We start from the raw sequence: 15,678 nt of genomic DNA on the forward strand, positions 1-15,678 counted from the left end.
CTTATGTTGCCGAGGTTGGCCTTGAACTCCTCCTGATCCCTTTTGCTTCCTCTTCCCAAGTCCTGGGATTATAGGAATGTGCCTGCTTAGAATCCTTTTTCTTCTTATAGATAATTATCATCATTGTACTTACTGAAATGGTGTCTCGTGTCACAGGCTGGCCTCACATCAAACCCGTGTTCCTTTGCCTCTGCCTCCCCAGTGCTGGGATTACATGCATGTGCCACCATGCCTGTTTTTTCGTGGTGCTGGGATGAAAACCAGTCCTTGAAGCTGCTAGTGAGCACCTTAGCACCCAAACTTACATCCCTGGTTCTGAAGATGAATATTTATCAAGTATTGCGAGAGGAGTAAAGAAAGAGTAAAGGAGGATTTAGAGAAGGTTTTTAATGCTTTAGACTTTTACAGGCAAAAAAAATGGGAATGGATTGTTTTTTGTTTTTAAGTTGTTTTTTGAGACAGGGTCTTACTGTAGGGTCTTACTGTAGGGCCCTAGCTGGCATGGAACTTCCTCCGCCCTGCCCCCCCCCCCCCAAGATAGGTTCTCTCTGTGTAGCCTTGACTGTTCTGGACTCGCTTTGTAGACCAGGCTGGCCTCGAACTCACAGCGATCCACCTGCCTCTATCTCCCAAGTGCTGGGATTAAAGGCATGCGCCACTACCCTGCTCAGAACTTTCTATGTAGCTCAAGCTCCTCTTGAATTTTTAAACCTCCTGCCTTTGCCTTCTAAGTACTGGGATTATGGATGTGAGCCATCATGCTTTGAACTGATTGATAAAATATTTAATTTTTATTTTGTTTTTTGTTTTTCAAGATAGCATTTCTCTGTGTAGCTCTTCCTGTCCTGGAACTCACTGTGTTAGATTAGCCTGTCCTTGAACTCACATAGCTCCACCTGCCTTTGCCACCCAACTACTGGGATTTATCAGTACTTGGGAGTAAAATTGAAATTTTAACAGAATCTAGCAATGGAGTATCCAAATTATCCTGGAGCAACCCGTTGAACAATAGTCCGTGAAAGAAGCATGAACACATTTGAAAGAGAACAGAATTCTAGCAAACGAAACCTGTCAGCTTATTGGAAGCACTGTGTACCCTGGCCAGGTAAGACAAAGTTAACAACACCCAGGTGTCTAGAAGCTTGATTCAAATGGATCTAAATAAAAAAGGAAGTAGGATAATTTTCAGATGACACAATCCATTATATGTTTGTGTGTGTGTGTGTGTGTGTGTGTGTGTGTGTGTGTGTGTGTGTGTGTATAATATAAATTTAAAAGGAAAAAAAATCTCCAGTCAAGTTCAGCACCATGCTAGGCAGAACACACTGTTCTTACATTCACAGACAACTCACTCAGGTGCACAGACAATAACAGTGACACACAATTTAGTAAAAATCTTTTCAAAGGAAAAACCAAAATAGTTAAGGCTAAAAAATAAATTCAGCAAAATTGTAAGATTAAAAGAAATCAGCCAGGTGGTGGTGGTGCACACCTTTAATCCCAGCACTTGGGAGGCAGAGGCAGGTGGATCGCCGTGAGTTCGAGGCCAGCCTGGTCTACAAAGCGAGTCCGGGACAGCCAAGGCTACACAGACAAACCCTGTCTTGAAAAACCGAAAGGGAAAAAAGAAATCAGTTGTCTACATTGGAGACAGTAGTTAAGTGATAGGTGCCTGCCTGGGGTGCAGAAGGTAAGCCTGCACACTGACTTTCCGGGGTTCTACCTAAGACCAGTTTGAAGAGCCTGTGGGAAGTTATCTAGGGGAATCTGAGTAGCTCAGGCCTCTTCTGGCTAGCCTTATCTTCTGCTGCTTACTCACCTACAGGGGGACCCTTGCAGCCTTCTAACTTTCTGAGCTTCCTCGGTCTTGGTTAGGAGGGTGTGACTACACAACAGTGCTGCACCTAAGAAAAGGTAACAACACTTCCCTGCTGGATTAGCTCTTTCACTGTGACCAAACACTAAGAATTAAAGGGGGCTGGGGGTGGGACAGACACTTGGCTTTTTGGCTTGCAGTTCTAAAGTTTGAATTCATGGTGTCTTAGAGACAATATGACCCAGGCAGCTTATGAAAGAAAGCATTTAACAGCTGGGCATGGTGGTTCCTGCCCTTAGTCCCACCACTAGGAGCCAGGAAGGCCAGGCCTACATAGTGAGAGTTTCCCTGTGTAGCCCTGGCTGTCCCGAAACTCACTCTATTCTTTAAGATTTATTTATTATACAGTGCTCTGTCTGCATGTAGCCTGCACACCAAAAGAGGGCATTAGATCGCTTTATAGATAGTTGTGATCCCCCATGTGGTTGCTGGGTATTGAACTCAGGACCTCTAGACGAGCCTCTGAGCCATCTCTCCAGCCCCTGAAGTTCACTTAGAGCAGGGAGATGTGGGAAGATCTCTGCAAGGTCAGTCTGGTCTACACAGTGAAGAGGGAGACCCTGTTGACCACAAACTAACTACCTGGGAATATAACTTAATAGTCCCGTGTCTGCCTAACATGTGGGAGGTCTCAGGTTGCCTAAGGATGACATTCTGAATTTTTGGTCTTTGCTTTTTTTTTTCCTTTTCCTGAGACAGAGTATCTCTGTGTAGCCCTGCCTGTCCTCTAGACCAGGCTGGCCTGAAATTCACAAAGATCCACCTGCCTCTGCCTCCCAAGTGCTGAGATTAAAGGTGTGCGCCCCCACACCTGCCTTAGTTAGGCATGACCATTTTCTTTTTTCCATATTTCATATGTTGTTTAGCAAAAATAAAGAGAGCTATGCAGGCAGAGCTTGAGCAGTCTGACCCTTTATCTGAGCTTTTTTCTTTCTCACCTCCCTGTCCTTGTGCCCTGGTTTTGCCCCAAGGACATTCTTCCTAGGCATTGTCTGAGGCCTGCAGATTGGGCTTGTGCAAACGAAAAACTGGAGACTTTCTGGACCCTGATACCAGGTTGTTACATCCCTAGCACCTTATTCTTCAAAAAGAACACAATAAAGTAAATGTGGCTACTTCTCCTTTTTGCTTGGGGGGAAAAAAAAGATGAGAGAGATAGCTCAGCAGTTTAAGGCTCTTGATCCTATGCCAGGTGACTGGACTCCAGCCCCTGGAACTCACTTGGTAGAAGCTGAGAGCTTGTACTGAAAGTTATCCCTGACCTCCACAAGATCGCTGTGCCATGTTCACACCCACACACAATAAATGTGCTTTTTGTTTGTTTGTTTTTGCTTATGAGACTATGTCATCTTTCCAGCCCATAAATGGGATTCTTTAAAAAGTATGCTAAGAGGCTGGGTGGTGCACTCCTTTAACCCCAGCACTCAGGAGGCAGAAGCAGGCAGACCTCTGTAAATTCCAGGACAGCCTGGTCTACAAAGCGAGTCCAGGACAGCCAAGGCTACACAGAGAAACCCTGTCTCGGAAACAAAACAAACAGCCCCAAAAAATAAAGTATGCTAGAAATAAAAAGGCCAGAAACAAAAGATAATGTTCCTCACTCTAGCAATTAAGCCCTAACTGTTGGAGCTTGACCCAGTATCTATACAAATAATTCGTACCTAACTGCCAGTGACCCCAAATGGCCATTGTCAAAAAGGGCAGGCAAATGGTGCAGGCCTTTAATCCCAGCACTCAGGGAAGCAGAGATAGACAGACCACTGAGTCCGAGGCCAGCCTGGTCTACAAAGCAAGTCCAGGACAGCCAAGCCTATACCCTGTCTCTGAAAACTTAAACAGGTTTTCTTTCACTGCTGGGGATGTGGCTTAGTTGGTAGACTGCTGGCCTAATATACACCACCCGTAATGGCAGCACTGGAGAGGTGGAGTCAGGATGAGCAGAAGTTCAAGGTCATCCCTGACTGCCTGGAGACTTCTGGCTACATGAGATCTTTACTCAAAAAAAAAAAAGGCGGGGTGGGGGGCGTGGCGTGTGTGTGTGTGTGTGTGTGTGTGCGCGCACGTGCATAGAAAGCCAGATCAGGAAGATGACTCATGTGTAGACCTGAGTTCGGATCCCCCACACTCACACAAGAAGCTGGGCTTAGTAGCTCATGTCTCTAATTGTAGGCCAGGAAGTAGAGGCAGGCAGATCCCAGGAAATAAATAGGCAGCCAGCTGGCTCAGTCAGGAGCTCCTGGTTCAGTGAGAGGCCCTGTCTCAGCACTGAGAAGACAAGCAGCGTGGGTTCTGTGTGGGAAGGGTGCAGTGAGCCCAAGCCACACTCCATGGGGATCGAATTGCCATGTGTCTCATGGGAATGGAGAGCAGCAGCTGGGCAGGAAGACACGCACATTTGTAGGATAGCCAGCAGGGCACCCTTGCCTAAGGTGTGGCTGCCTCTCAGTCTTTCTCTGAGGTGAGTTCTAGATCCTGTCCAGCTGACAGTGGTAAGCATCACATTGGATCATATTTACTGCACCTAAAGAAACTTAGGAACACAAGAGAATATACCTTTTTGTTTTGATTTTTAAAGATTGATTTTATTTTTAGTTGTGTATATGGGGGTGGGGAAGGTTTCACCATACACTGGTGTGTGTGTGTGTGTGTGTGTATGTGTGTGTGTACCACAAGTGAGAATAAATGGACAATTTTTCAGCAACTAGTTCTCTCCTACTTTCTAAAAAAATTATTTTTATTTTCTGTGTAAGCATTCCTGAGAAATGCTTAGCTTAGGCTTCTATTTACGCAATAACTATCCTGCATACCCAGTCAGAGTCCTGTTAAGGACATCGCCCACTCTTGCCAGCACTGCCATTTTGGGAAGCTGATTTGTCCTTCATTTGCACACACACACCACCAACAAAAGCTTTACATTAATTCTAGTCTGTTAAGTGCTTTAGCTTTTTTTTTTAAAAATTGTGTATGAGTATTTGCCTACATGCATGTATTGCACCACATGTGTGCCTGATGGCCGTGGAGGTCAGTGAAGATGACAGATGCCCAGGAGCTGGCCTGTGGGTGCTGGAGACCAAGCCTGGGTCTCCTGCAAGAGTGGTAACTGCCATCTCTACAACCCATGGTCAGGCAAGTACTTTAGTGCCACACCATGGACTTGCTATTGTTAGTGGAGTATCTCACTTGAGTTAGTAGAATTGCCTCTCAGCCTAAAACCTGTTCTTGCTCTGCTTGCCACTAGATGCAGCACCAGTGTCAGCCAGTAGAGGGCGAGGGAGGACCGCAGCAGGAGAAAGGCTTCCCGGTTGCTCTTTGTTTCCACTTTCCTCAGCTGATTGCTACAGGCTATAGCAGGCCTCTAGGCGCACCCGAGGCATTCAACTTTGGTTCACAGTCCAGGCTTTACTGCCTCAGTCTGCCCATGCTGTCAAGCAGTGCATTGCTGTTCTCTGAAGATAGATATTTCCCTTTTTATTTTTTTATTTTTTGGTTTTTCGAGACAGGGTTTCTCTGTGTAGCCTTGGCTGTCCTAGACTCACTTTGTAGACTAGGCTGGCCTCGAACTCACAGCGATCCACCTGCCTCTGCCTCCCTAGTGCTGAGATTAAAGGCATGCGCCACCACGCCCAGCTGGACCTTTCCTTTATAATTGCCTCTGGACCTCATCTCCTGTCTCACAATTGCCCCTCCTTGGTATTTAAAATACCATATGAAAGGTCAGAAGGCTTCCTCATGGCCTCCATAGCCCCCATGGACCACCCACCTCAGCAAGGACATGAGAGCAAGAGAGAGGCCCTCGTCTGCTGAGGAGTCCCTGTTCCAACTCAGCCGCTGACACTGAGCAGCTCCCCTCACAGTTTCTATCCCAGACCCCAGAATAACAGGAGGGGCCAAGGGAGCCCTGTTCTCTGAATACCATCAATAAAGTTCACAGCACCTACCAAAAAAAAAAAAAGGGTAGTGGTGGTGGTGGTGCAGAAGGCTGATGTTGCACGGCTTTCTAGAAGCCTTCTAAGGGAAGACTACTGTTTTGTATATTTATTTTCTATTTTTATTCTTTTTAGTCTCATAGGATCTTTGGTCAAAGGAACGGGATCTGAGTCATGCCTTTGGCTCTATCTGAGATGGACACTAAACTGCCTGGATGATTAAAGGCCTGTGCCATCTCACCTAGAAAAATGAAAAACAAAAAACCCCAAAACAGATTTTGGTACATTTTCTGATGATTCCGAATGATATTTTGAGGCATTTCAAAATTTGACTCAAATGTATGGACTAATATGGACATAATGTTTCTAAGCCAGAACTTAACAGCTACCAAGAAAGATGATGCCTCCAGGCAGCTATAAACATAGGGATAACATCTCTTTGTCGGGAGGCTCAGAACAAGGCCTCTCAGCCCAGACGAGCCAAGCTCAGCCTCTCTACTCAGGAGGCTATCATCCTGGGAGGCTATCTATCACCCTGGGAGCTTTTGGCCATATTTTCCTGATGGACCGTGAATAGAAATACAGAGAAGAGGGAATAGAAGAAACAGCATAGGATGGAGGTGGAGACATTTCAGACACATCCTAAAAGGGCTGTGCAGAACCCATTCCAAGCCCCTTAATTATTCCAAATTTTCATTAGTTTAAACATATATATCCGGCATGGTGGTACACACCTTTAATCCCAGCTCAGAGGCAGGCAGATCTTTGTGAGTTTGAGGCCAGCTTGGTCTACAAAGTGAGTTTCAGGACAGCTAGAGCCTGTCTAAAACAAACCAAAACAACAGCAACAACAATAATAATATTTTAAAATGAGTACTCTCACTAAGTTTATTCAAAGGCTGCCCATTTCTTTAAACATTCTAATTTATCTCCTGACTCCCTTGTTAGAGAAAGATAGATTTTAACTCAGGTCAGTTCTAGCCTTTTTTTTTTTTTTTTGGTTTTTCAAGATAGGATCTCTCTGTGTAGCCTTGGCTGTCCTGGACTCGCTTTGTAGACCAGGCTGGCCTCGAACTCACAGGGATCTGCCTGCCTCTGCCTCCCGAGTGCTGGGATTAAAGGTGTGCGCCACCACGCCCGGCTCAGTTCTAGACTATAAGTGAAAATTACAACAAAGGCTATTGGGCCCAAGGGTACTCTGGGTAATTTTATCAAGATGGCCACTATAGCCAGGCATGGTGGTGCACGCCTTTAATCCTTGCACTTGGGAGGCAAACACAGGCAAATCGCTGCGTGTTCAAGGCCAGCCTGGTACACAAAGCTAGTCCAGGACAGCCAGGGCTACACAGAAAAAGCCTATCTTGGGGCTGGGGGGGGGGGGAGGGAAGATGGTCACTACAATCTTTTATAAGTGGATTGGGGGGACAAGTGGCTAGAGAGGGAATAGTGTGCTGTGAGAAAACTGACCTAACACACAGAAAGCTTCCAAGGATTGTAACAGTGCAGGTAGCCCTAGCACTTCCAGAACTGTCCTTGGAGGAAACTGCTGTTCTTATAAAGAATGAAAAAGTATAGCCAAGCCCAGGGGTGCACTCTTGTAATCCCAGCACTCAGGAGGCAGAGGCAAGCAGAGTTCAAGGCCAGCCTGGTCTAAAAATTAAGTCCAGGACAGGCAAGGCTACACAGAGAAACCCTGTCTTGAAAAACCAAAAGAAAAAGAAAAATCCCAATCATTTGATTTTGCCAATAAAGACTTAGGAGCCAGGTGCTGGGGTAAAAACTTGCTAGCTCAGAGAGGCAGAGAAAACACCCAGCTGGCCTTCCTATTCATCTCAGGTCCTGAAGGAAAAAGCCAAAATCCAAAACCCCATGACCAAAAGCCTGCTAGCTCACCTAACAGCCCTGGAGGAAAATTCCAAAAGCTCACCTGACAGCCCAGGAGGAAAAGGCCTGCTAGCTCACCTGATAGCCCTGGAGGAAAATTCCAAAAGCTAAAAGCCAAAGGGCTAAAGAGTGCCTTCTCCACACTGTCTTAAATACCCTTCAACTCAAAGACCCTCCTATCTACTTTTTTTATTTTTTCTTTCTTTTTCCTTTTTTAATTTTTATTTATTTATTTCTTTATTTTGGTTTTTGAGACAAGGTTTCTCTGTGTAGCCTCGGCTGTTCTGGACTCCCTTTGTAGACCAGGCTAGCCTCTAACTCACAGAGATCCGCCTGCTTCTGCCTCCTGGGTGCTGGGATTAAAGGCGTGTGCCACCATGCCCAGCCTCCTCCTATCTACTTAACCCCTATCAGCTGGTTTCTTGTTCCACCTCTTGACCTAAGGGTAACTTTATTAAATCTTGTGTGCAGAAAGCTCTTGGATTAAAGTTGTGTGCCAGGGCTAAACCACACATAATTGCCCCAGCCTGCCGGGGTTCGACTAACACTCAGGAGAATTTTCCTGTATAGAGACAGAACACTAGACACAAAGAAGGGGGCCAGTCTGCATTCTGATCAAACCCCATTTATTGAGAATTTTTACAGAGTTTATATAGGCACAGAGGTATGGGCATTTGCATACGCAAGGTTGCTATGGATACCTAACTCTGGAATGCTCCAGCAGGTAGGTATCTACCTTTACAGCTGCTAATTGCAGGAGAGAAATTCCAGGAAAGTCGTGAAGGATCTGGTTAGTCAGGAAAAAGCTCCCAGAACTGCTGCTCTCAGGCAACTGGCCTTTAATCTGATTTTATCAGTAGTCCCACCGGGAAAAGGAGTAGCTCGGGGGTCTAGAATGACCAGCCCCCACAATAAACCACAACAGGTGACTAACTGCCGACCTACGACAAGGTCAGCTGGTTTCTGGTGAATGGCAGACTGCTGGAGAAATAGGAACCTAGGTTCTGACAAGATGGCTGAACATTGGCCATGTAGCCCGTCCCCTACACATAATCACCTGTTTACAATAAACAAAGTTCTTAGGTTAAACATGTGTTGGGGCTGAACCACACCAATGAAGGAACAGGTTTTTACAGTTCACAATCCCAGGGTTCATAATGGAATCAACTCTCTTGCAACATTTCCCCCTTTTTGTCTAAATAAAAGACTTTTTCTCTAATATCAATAAACTATATATTATTTGGTAAAAAATACATTCGTGATGTCCAGTCCGTTAGTATTTGGCAACCTTGGAGAAAGCATTCTACTGTCCATCCCTATCTTGGTGAGTCCCAAGTCTGTACCTAAGTCACTTTGTATCATAACTTGCATTACCAATCAAAAAATATCTTTTTAGAACTAAAACATCTTTTTAAATCCTAAACAACTTAAGCTTAGTTGTAAGACTATAACCATCTAGTCTTCAGCCCCATCAGAGACCTGAGAAGGATAAATATTATCTGAATAAACAGGAAGTACAGAGCAAGCAGCTTCCAAAACTATAGAAGTGACAGAGACTGCTGGCCACCTGGACGGTCACCCAAGATTTCTCTATAGTGTGCAAGGATCATCTTCAGCCTTCTGGCTCAGAATATCTGACAGACTTTTCTGTGAAGCAATTATATGAAGGACCTGCCTACCTTGTCCTTGCAAAGCTTGGCAGTCGACTTTCCTGCATCCAGTTTGTCCAGCATTTTGTCTGCAGTAGAAGCAAGGACATTTTCCTTCCAGTGGCTAGCTTGCCCCATATGAAGCCATCGCCTAAAGGAGAATTTTTTTTTGGTGTTCATTGTCTTCAAAGTTGAAAGGGGTTGCTGCCAGCTGACATGTCTCATTGTCAAAAAATTCTCAAATTAATAAAACATCTTTAAATGCCACAGTGTGCTCCTCACCAGCATCCTCCCTCCTGCAGGCTCTCTCTGTAAACCTCCCTCATCATCAGAAAGCTGTAACAGACTTTCTTTTCTGCCACACAGGCTCTGCCTCTCTTGAGACCCCATCATGCTGTCTGCCTCTGAGGGGCCTGGCCTCTCTTCGGAGCCTCTGCCACACTGCTGCCCATATATATATATATATATATATATATATATATATATATATATATATATATATATGTGCCCACAGTATTAACGACTCTTCCAACAAATTCCTTAGTCCTCAGTTGTCTGACATAACTAGCATATCTAACATAATAGTGTGGCTTTACATTTTGGGGGCTCTCCCCCTCCTCCTCTTGTCTGTCTCTGTACTTAACATAGATCTTCGTCCTGTCTGGTGAATCTTTCAAGTTTCCAGGACACTTGCCAGTCTCTGAACCAGGTTTAAAAAAAAAAAAAAAAGCCAGGCATGGTGGCGCACGCCTTTAACCCAGCACTCAGGAGGCAGAGGCAGGCAGATCGCTGTGAGTTCGAGGCCAACCTGGTCTACAAAGCAAATCTAGGACAGCCAAGGATACACAGAGAAACTGTCTTGAAAAAGAAAAAAACAAAACCAAGTGCCAGGTCATGTGGCTGGGTTCAGGAACCTATACCATCCGCACTGGAGGACACACGACTTTATCTTGGGCCCAGAGTCCTTGCCTCTCTTGCTGTTCTCCACTTGCTCATCAGTGCACCTCATGGACGCCTTCCACTCTCACCTTCCTAAGGCCTCTTCTCTTACATGCCTTTTACATAATCTCAAAATGCTTTGTCCCAGGAGAAGGCATCTGGCCAGAGTCAGTGGTTTTTTGTTTTTTGTTTTTCCCTCGAGGCAGGGTCTCTCTGTGTTAGCCTTGGCTGTCCTGGACTCGCTTTGTAGACCAGGCTGAGTCAGTGGTCTTAAAAGGATACTTGTCACATTCAAGTCCTTAAAGACTCAAAGAGAACAGATACACAGTAACAGCAAATGATATCGCCTAACCTTTCCCAGCCTCCCTGCAACTCCCACTTCCGAAACCTTTCATTAAACTGCTCTTCCTTCTTGCCAGTGTTGGGCTGCTTTTCAAGTTCTGCTACCCCATAAAATAATCTTTTGCCACTGCCCTTTGTTTTCTGCGCGGGCACTAACTCCCTGGAGTGTACCCTTCTCTGTCTACGGGGCCCAAGGACCTGCCTCAGCCTTTCCAAAACACTATTTTCACGGTACAAACCAGCTCAGAAATCACTCTCAACCTCCCCAGCTCCAGACTAATTCAGTCCAGCCCGGAACACGAAGGCCCTCTCTCACTAGCATCGTGCACAACAAGTCCCCTCCGTCCTCCCTCCACTCCAGGCTGCCTTGCGTTCCGCTGGTCTTGGGTTCTGCCAGCTCCAGTCACGCTTGTGTTCTCCCTCCATAGCCTGGCCAGCCCCACTAGCTTTCCGGATTAGATTCAGCTACTGTGCTTCCCGGGTATGGCTGGCTGGCATCGTGGCTCCCGTCAGCGAGCCCGCTCCTCCGGCCACTGTCATCTAGGCCCCACAGTTCATGCCAAGGATTTAAAGCAGGTCCATGCTGTTAGCACGTAAATAACTTCTGTACCCTGGCCAGCAGCTATCATGTGATATGTAGTCAGTCTTGTCTTCTAACGTTTTACGTTTGTTTTTAAAGCTTAGTTTAAGGGGCTGGAGAGATGACTCGAGTGAACTAGAGCACAGAGCACAGAACGCTCTTGCAGAGAGCCTGTGTTCGGTTCACAGCACCCACATGGCAGCTCCCAACCATCTATCTGTGACTCCAATCCTAGGGCATCTGACCTCAACCAGAACCAGGCAAACATGTGGTACAGAGAGACAAGCAGGCAAAACATTCATACACATAAAATCTAAAAAGAAGTTTATGTAAATGAGACCTGTTACCCCTAAACTGGTAAGACACCCCTAAATCTAAGGTATCTATATTATATTTCCACAGGAATTTCCCAAGTTTGTATCTGACTTAAGTTTTCATTTGCCTAACTTAAGATATGTGTATTTGTTTTTGGGGCAGCCCTAGCTGCTCTTCCAAAGGTCCTGAGTTCAGTTCCCAGCAACCACATGGTGGCTCACAACCATCTATAATGAGATCTGGTGCGCTCTTCTGGCATGCAGTTGTACATGTGGGCACAACACTGTATACATAATCAATGTTAAAAACAAAAAAAAGTAACAAAATGGATGTTCCTTGAAGAAAGGTATGTATATTTGGTATTTCACTTGAATCAAATGGTTTTATTCAAGAAATTGTTTTCAAAATTCTAAAATTAACCAGAAATTACAGGGTTAACGTGCAAGCCTGCCTTGGCTTTGTTGGCATCAAGATAATTTTTTTTTAAAAGATTTATTTATTATTAAGTATACAGTGTTCTGCCTTCATGTACACTTGCAGGCCAGAAGAGGGCATCAGATCACATTACAGATGGTTGTGAGCCACCATGTGGTTGCTGGGAATTGAACTCAGGACCTCTGGAAGAGCAGCCAGTGCTCTTAACCTCTGAGCCATCTCTCCAGCTCTGGTATTTTTGTATATAAACATTTTAAGGTAAAGAAGTTTTTCTTGGGCTGGAGAGATGGCTCAGTGGTTAAGAGCGCCGCCTGCTCTTTCAAAGGTCCTGAGTTCAATTCCCAGCAACCACATGGTGGCTCACAACCATCTGTAATGTGATATGGCGCCCTCTCCTGGCTTGCAGAAGTACATGCAAGCAGAGCACTGTATACATGATAATAAATAAATAAATCTTTTTTAAAAAAAGAAGTTTTTCTTAGGGTGTGGTGGTTCATGCTTTTAATCCCAGCACTAAGGCTGCAGAGGCAGGTGAATCCCTGTGTTCCAGGCTAGCCTGGGGCCAGAGCCAGTTACAGGACAGCCAGGGGTGTACCCTGTTCTCAAAAAACAAACAAACATAAAACAAGATTGTTATGAGGCCGGAGAAACGGCCCTGTGGTTTGGAGCAGTTGATGCTCTTGCTGAGCACACCTGTTCAATTCCCAGCATCCACAGGTAGCTCACTACGATCTGCAGCTACAGTCTAGGGCATCCAACATCCTCTTCTACTCTCTCTGCTCACCAGGCACACTCACAGTGCCAGCATATACATGGGAGCAAAACACTCATACAATTTAAAGATAAATAATTCAACTAAGTAAATATATCCTGTGGCTAGGAATGTGTCAGACAGAGAGCATGCTGGAGGAGCACATGCAAGACCCTGGATTTCACCCCCAAAAAATCCCAACACACACAAAATAATAAAAAAATAAAATTAAAAGACAAAAGGGTTTTTGCGCAAAAACATTAAAAAATGTACGTCTTCTGTTAACAAGTTATAAAGATAAACTTCTCTTTTACAATGTATTTGAAATAATAAGCCACCTTTGTGTGGTTGGAGAGGGAGCAACAGTGTTACTCTTGCAGAGGGCAGGAGTCTGGCCACCCACACGATCTGTAATTCTAGTTTCTGGGAACCAGGCAGCTTCTGATGGTCTCTGTGGGCATCTGCACAAGTGTGCATGTAGAAATTTAAACACTTAAAAAAATCCCTAAAAACAGATAACTTGTTGGGCAGTGGTGGCGCACGCCTTTAATCCCAGCGCTTGGGAGGCAGAGGCAGGCAGATCGCTGTGAGTTCAAGGCCAGCCCGGTCTACAAAGCAAGTCCAGGATAGTCAAGGCTACTCAGAGAAACCCTGTCTCAGAAATAATAATAATAAAAATAATAATAACTTATTTCTGTGACACAATGTGATTTCCTGAGTTATTATTTTATTAACAGAAACAAGAGCTACAAATATAAAATGCATGTAAAGGAAATTTATAAAAAACACTTTTGATAGGGGCTTGAAAGATGGCTCAGTGGTTAAGAACATTGGCTGTTCCAGGGGACCTGGGTTCAATTCCCAGCACACACATGGCCACCTGTAACTCCATTTCCAGGAGATCTGACACCCTGGCATAGACATACATGCAGGCAAACCACCAACACACAGGGACAGGCTATCCTGGGCTCACTTTGTAGACCAGGCTGGCCTCGAACTCACAGGGATCCTCCTGCCTTTGTCTCCTGAGTACTGGGATAAAAGGCGTGCGCCACCACCGCCCAGCCATTTCTTTTTAAATATCTTGATTTTTACCAGGTTTGTTGACCCAGCACTCAGAAGGCAGAGGCAGGTGGATCTCTGAATTCGAGGCCAGCCTGGAATACAGAGCAAGTTCCAGGACAGCCAAGAGTACACCTATCTCCAAGAAAAACCCTGTGGTGGGGGGGGCAGGGAAGCCAAATTAAACAAGCAGCTTCATTTTGATGGTACACCTAATTTGCATATAGACAAGACCCAATTGGCCCATTCCCATGTGTGAAAGAACCTCTGAGTGCTACCTGGCAACTAATTTAATGGCCCCTTCCTGCTTCGAGGAGCTGGCACTGTATTCTCTGGAGACCTCATTTGCTTGTCCTTCGGTTGTCCTTGTTTGTCTTCTGTGGTGAATGTGAGACAATAAGCTCAACTCAGCCAGGAAACCAGTATGGCAGACTCAGGTTTTCCTTGACAGTAGCTGGTGCTGTATAATGCAATTAATAAGTGTAGTAAATATAAAAATGTATCTAGTTAAATACCTATAATTATCAGGGTGGTATTACTTAACCTGCTATCAGTCAATAAACACAGGCACCTGTTGTATTTTAGAATAAGCCTTACTCTATGTGGGGCTGCATTATCTCGCCCTAAACTACTTCCCATTATCCCCCAGCCCAGGCCATCTGCGTTAATCATTTCTATCTGGGCCACATCCCATCCATAATCCCAAAATACTTGCCTATGTTGTTCATCTGGACAACTTTTTCCCCCTCAAGACAGGTTTCTCTGTGTAGCCTTGGCTGTTCTAGACTTGCTCTGTAAGACCAGGTTGGCCACAAACTCACAGCGATCCACCTGCCTCTGCCTCCTGAGTGCTGGGATTAAAGGCGTGCGCCACTTCCTTCATGCGGAACTTCAGAGTGCCTCCTCCTGGCCCATGTGCTCCCCTATCCTCTGGCGAATCTGCTCCTTCCTCCTCTGGCGAATCTGCTCCTTCCTCCTCTGGGTCTCTCTCTCTCCTCCCCACGATCCTTTCCTCACAGCCCTCAAACTTTGGCCACACCTCCTCATTCGGCCCTGTCCATGTGTAGGCAGAGGCAGGCAGATCTCTCTGAGTTTGAGTCCAGGCTGGCCTACAAAACTAGACCAAGATAGCCAAAGCTACACAGAGAAACCTTGTCTCAAAAAAAAATAAAATTTCTAGTGCTCTTCTGTGAACTTCACACTGTGCATCTCAAGGCCATCACTCATTTCCCAGTCCCTTTGTACCCACTCTCTGCCTCAACCCTTCTCTCCACATTAAAAAAAAGGGGGGGGGGGTTGGGATTTAGCTCAGTGGTAGAGCGCTTGCCTGGCAAGCGCAAGGCCCTGGGTTCAGTCCTCAGCTCTGGAAAAAAAAAAAAGACAAAAAAAAAAAAAAAGATTAAAAAGCCAGGCGTGTTGGTGCATGCCTTTAATATCAGCACTCGAGAGGCAGGCAGATTTCTGTGAGTTCGAGGCCAGCCTGGTCTACAAAGTTAGTCCAGGACAGCCAAGTCTACACAGGGAGACCCTGTCTTGAAAAGCCAGAAAAAAATTGTTATGTATGCTCTGCCTGCATGTACACCTACACAGCAGAAGAGGACATCAGATGCCAGTATAGATGGTTGTGAGTCACCATGTGGTTGCTGGGATTCGACTCAGGCCCTCTGGGAGAGCAGCCAGTGCTCTTAACCTCTGAGCCATCTCTACAGCCCTCTCTCCACATTTTTATTTGGCTTTTGTTTTTGTTGACAGGGTTTCTCTGTGTAGCCTTGGCTGTCCTGGACTTGCTTTGTAGACCTGTCTGGCCTCGAACTCACAGCAATCCACCTGCCTCTGCCTCCCTGAGGGCTGGGATTAAAGGCGTGTGCCACCATGTCAGGCTTTTTCTACACCTCTTTACTGGCAAATGCTGACTGTAA

General features: G+C 45.6%; 1 long non-coding RNA gene across 1 annotated transcript; it reads right to left on the reverse strand.

The window, feature by feature from the left end:
- Window positions 1–8,295: 8,295 nt before the first annotated feature.
- On the reverse strand, window positions 8,296–14,703 carry LOC311592967. Its single transcript, XR_014777554.1, has 2 exons — window positions 14,038–14,703; window positions 8,296–9,546 (listed from the first exon to the last, which is right to left on the reverse strand). It is a non-coding gene; the product is annotated as an uncharacterized lncRNA (long non-coding RNA).
- Between the last annotated feature and the right edge of the window lie 975 nt (window positions 14,704–15,678).

The sequence above is a fragment of the Acomys minous genome (assembly GCF_964271855.1).
Source record: "Acomys minous genome assembly, chromosome: 2".
NCBI lineage: Eukaryota > Metazoa > Chordata > Mammalia > Rodentia > Muridae > Acomys > Acomys minous.